The sequence below is a fragment of the Montipora foliosa genome, chromosome 14, assembly GCF_036669935.1.
Source record: "Montipora foliosa isolate CH-2021 chromosome 14, ASM3666993v2, whole genome shotgun sequence".
Lineage (NCBI taxonomy): Eukaryota > Metazoa > Cnidaria > Anthozoa > Scleractinia > Acroporidae > Montipora > Montipora foliosa.
In genome coordinates, this window is record NC_090882.1 from 2,873,135 (window position 1) to 2,878,134 (window position 5,000).

The 5,000-nt window shown below is 40.5% G+C and overlaps 1 protein-coding gene across 1 annotated transcript in view; it reads right to left on the reverse strand.

Annotated features, from left to right (window-relative positions):
* LOC137985636 (carbohydrate sulfotransferase 11-like) overlaps window positions 1–168 on the reverse strand; it is a 14,929-nt gene extending 14,761 nt beyond the window's left edge. The window contains exon 1 of the mRNA XM_068833273.1: window positions 110–168. The gene's annotated coding sequence lies outside the window, so the exon portion shown is untranslated. The remainder of the gene's footprint in view (window positions 1–109) is intronic.
* Between the last annotated feature and the right edge of the window lie 4,832 nt (window positions 169–5,000).

The window sequence follows — 5,000 nt, forward strand, 5'->3', positions numbered from 1 at the left end:
CTTATGGTTCATAGCAAGGGAAGCAAATAATCGAAATCAAACAAATTAACGTTTTATGCTTACATGTAAGTCTTTCTCTATAACACGGAAATTGAAATCAGTAACTTACTTTGTTTAGTCTGTATTTTGTAAATTCCTGAAAGACTGTACAAGCGAAGAAACTGGGCGGAATTCCTCCCGTCTCTGAAGGTAACAGAAGTGCGAATTAAATTTTGAGATGCATGGAGTATACACCATACCCATACAAATAGCGTCTACTAAAATATTCTTTTGTCTCTGTCATATCATCGAAATTATCCTCGTAAAAATAAACAAAATTTAAAAGAATTTCATTATAAGACGAGGCTAAGTGATTGGTCAAATGAAACCTTCCTGTCAGTCAAACTACACAGCACGAGAGAGGGAGGGCTTACGGTTTGGCCAATCACAGAGAAAAAACGTTTTTAAAAATCTCCAGTAATTAGGAAGAAACGACAGCGTGTGCTCACAGAGAGGAAAACGTTTCGTGGTGAAGGCTTTTCGCGCGCACGCAGCAAAAAGTATCAGTAAAAAAAATTCGAAACTCCCAGCTACGAGAAAAGAACCCATGTTAGCCGGGGTCAACCTTTCCATTCACGGTAATTTCTGCAAATCAGCATAAGCTAAAGATGAGCTAGTACCTCCTTGTAATGTGACGTGTAGAAACTACAACTTAAGAAATCAACGGGTCTTTTCACTCCAAGGCGTAAAGACAAATAGATGTAGGGATTTTTTATGTGAGGCACTATGCCTCAAAATCAGAGAAAGATAACATTCACTAATTCGATAGAAATCAATAACACTATTGAAAAGGGTAAAAGGGCATCTACTCGTTTCTATTATATTAACCTCTTACTAACCGAGCGCGAGCGAGGACCGTACATGGGAATATGGGCCCTAGGTCATGGTAGTACGGACCGAGCACAGCAAGGTCTGTACAAAAACAACCGAGGGTCGATATTCTGGCCCAGTACTTTCCCGAGCAATTGAAGTCATTAAGTTGTTTATTATATGGCATCGTTTTTTTGGGCGATCGGACACTTCTCCGCTTGTTCAGTGCTCGTAATTTTCGTCTTCCATCAGCAAACTTTGAACGGTGACCTTTCACATTCATTTCCAAAAACTGTACTGTTGTGATGAAAACAAATTAAATTCCGCCTTTTTAAAACTTTTTGTTTCGCTCAACTTAAATTTCTCGGGAGAAAAAAAAATACGGAAACGGACCGTTTCCATGGTAATTGTCCGTATACTGTAAAATCCCGACCGAAAATTAGCCAATCACAGTGCTCTCTTTGGCCTGAGAATTGCTTGCCGAGTAATAAATGTCTCTTACGCATCAAAAAATTGGTACAGATAACATTACTATTATAGTAGCTATAATATTAGTAATTTATATTAGTTTATATTTATTAGTATGTAATAATAGTACATGTAATTCAGTCGTAAGATTCCAATGAGATGTTGTTTTATTAAACGTTTCATTTATTTATCTCTGTACGCTTCCGCGTTCAAATCTAACTTCTGAACATTCTCTCAGCTTCGATTCCCCAAGTGGGCAGCTGTGGCCCGCAACCTCCATATTAGGAACTTCTCATTAGTCTTGTGTCATGGAACAAAAATATATCATCACTTTTACTTTCCATGCAGTTGTTATTTTTACCCGAATTTCTTTTACTTCTATTCTTAATTTTCCTCACGTGTTTGGTACTTTAATACACAGATGTAAATATGCGTGTTATCATGCTGATTTGCTTTTATATGACTCCTTTCCATGCATTGGCCTACATTTAGTTTCACTTGTACTAATATGCCAAGAATTCCAGTAAGTTAAATTAGTTAGCAACTGACAGCGCCGCTTTGGCAATATATGGTAATTTCTTTATTGTTCAAAGAGAGAGAGAGCGATCTTTACTTTGGTTATTTGTGATGATATTACATGTATCTATATTATAGTGTTCTTCATTTCGAGCATTCAAGTGGTTATTTTAATTGCTGGGCTCCCTGCTTCTCCATTTCAGTCATGTGATTTTTGTATTTCCACATAGTTGTTCATTCCGAGAGATACATGTTTTCGTCTAGCGGAGCAAATTCACTTGAACTAACCACGCTAGACGCTACCTTGTTGTTTGCTTTTGGTCCTGATTGTTGTAAGGATGCAAATGAACGTCGAAACGTCTTACAATAGCAACTGAAAAAGCTATACTGGACAGTATTCGCGCAGTTGTAAGGCGACTCGGCATTCGTATTGACCCACTGTATCCGGAGTTCCATTCCCGGACTCAGTGATTTATCTGGCAGGGTATACGTAATTAGGTTTTCCTCAAAAACCTACGTTTCGATTGATGTGCTTTAACTGAATCGCATTTTGACTGATTTTCAGTATTCCCGATAGCCCACATTCGATAGCCGGTAATCTCGCTTGCTCTGGCTAAGAAACTGTTAACCAACCAGGATCAAGTAATGATGCCCTCTTGATTACCAAAAGTGCCCTTGTGATTTAGAAGAAATGCCCTCCGTCTCAGCCAATCAGCATTCAGTAATTTTGCCCCGTGTGTGATAACAAAGATAAAGCGTATGTAAAATATCATTGAGACTTTCCACAAGTCGACCTTACAAGAATCCCAGGAGAAAATGTTTTGGCGAGCGAAGCGTGATATTTCGGAAGCAAAGCGGATGAGCGAGCGACGAAGTCGCGAGAGGTCGACTTGTCTGGCTTGCAAGGTTTTCATTTGCGTTTCGCGCCAAAAAGGGGAGTCGTCATTCGAAAGTTGTGCACTTGAATGGCGCAATCCGACGAAAACAATCGAACATGTTTGTTTCTCCGAAATCGAAAGAGGGAATTTGTTGACTTTGAGCTAAAGGCATCCGAAACAAAGACGAAATAAAACGAAAGCTTATTTCAATCTCGATTCGGCGCTTGGAAAGGAGATCTCCAGTGATTATAGAAACGAATCATTACTTCGGAAGATTAATGAGGATAAAGGGGAAGCTTCGAATGGTCAAGAAAGTCAATTGATTTCACTCATGAAATATCAGGTAGGCTTCAGGTGTAAGAAACGTGCTAGACCGGGATTAAATGACATGCTAGACCGGGAAAAGAAGCAGAGATACGTCTTAGTGAAACTCACCATTTGGCGATGCAATGACTCTCATCGATGAAGACACATTTTAAAATAGTTTGTTTCAGTTGACGAAAACTGTGTCAATGGTTGTTGAGAATCGCCTCGGGACTTCCAGACGCCAGATCATAGTTAAGATTTAAAATGTCCGCCAACTGTTGCTTTGAACAATCGTCTCCTACATATGACGCTCTAATGCCAGGATAATTGAAGCTAGAGACTAGAGCCCTGTCCACACTTATCCGTTTTCATTTGAAAACGCAACTTTTTCTTTACGGACCATGCTTCCGGCGTCCACGCGTATCTGATGAAAATGATCACTCAAAAAGGAACTTTTCAAAAATGCTCTCTAGAGTGGAACTTTTTGAAAACGCTGTTTTCGCGTGTACGTGTGGACGAACGAAAACGGAACTTTTCGAAAACGCTGACGTCACATTATCAGTTCCAATCAACTCCGCACAATATTATGAACTTATTCAAGATGGCGGACAGGCGCCTCACTTTCTTGTCTTCAATACTTGGGCTTATTTCAAAGCTAATTGCCTTTTTTTCAAGCAAATTTAGCTTTGCTGTTTCTTCAAGCTGATTATTCCAGAAGGCGGTAGAACATTATTAGGTTTCTTTCACTGCCGGTGTCAAGAGGCGGAAGGTTGAAACGACTTGGTGGTTGCCCGCGAAGACCTCGACGATTTCGAGTTCGACTTGGAAGTACTAGCGCTTGATCGGACAACTTTCTAGCCCAAATGGTATCGTAAAAACTAATACTCGTGCGTCAAGCATGCGAAGTCGGGTTATCCTCAAAAAGTTATCGTTTCCAAATCAATTCATCGTATACGTGTGGACGGGCGAAAACGATACGAAAACGCTACGTGTGGGAGCGAATATTTTTGAAAACGGAGAAAAAAAGTTGCGTTAACGTTTTCCACGGGCCCATGCAGATCAGAGTAAAAGCAGTGGGAAAATTACGAAGACGATAGCATTGCAATCCTCTCCAAGTAAACGCAGAGGCGGGTCTAGGAATATTTTAAGGGAGGGGGGGGGGGGGTTTAAGGGGGGGCGGGCTGAATTGACAGAATCCAAGTATATATGTTGCCATTAAAACCCGCTCTCCGGTTAAATCCGTGTTTACCTAGGTTAAATTGGTGATCCCGGCATTTTTACGTATAATACGCACTCAGATTAATTGAAGAAACCTTTTCTGTAGCCTAAATTAAGCCTAGAGAAAAATTATGGTCAGGTTAGGATTAGTTTTGGGTATTCTGCACGGATATCGATTGACTTTTGTATAGAAAAGTAAATATGAAAAGAAGTGTGTTGGGACGAGCATGTTAGTCATAGTAGTGTAGTGGTGAAGACACAAGACTATAGATATGGGGGGTCTGAGTTCGAGTACCGGTAGATGCATAGTACTGTTCTTTGTTTCCTTACTATGTTGTAATGTTGAGAATATGAACAGAATCAGAATCTGGTAAGATGATACGAAATATTAAGAAGATGAGTATTGAAGATGTAGGACAGAGCTTGAGGGAAGGTATGGTCGGTTTTTTTTTTGGGGGGGGGAGGGGGGGATAGCTGCCTTAAAGTAGGTGGAGTGCATATTCAACTTAGGTTAACTATATATAAATGAGAATTAACTGAAGAGAGTGTAGTGTAACGTGAAGTGCTAGATTTCTATCCCATATGAACCATGTGAGCGTTAGCCTTGCCGATGGAAGTGGGCCCACACAAGGACACAGAAAAACTCTGACCAGGGTGGGAATTGAACCCACGACCTTCGGGTTAGATCTCCGCCGCTCTACCGACTGAGCTACAAGGTCAGACGGGAGCAGGCCGTGGGAACTGAAGATGTTAAAGTCACGGCAA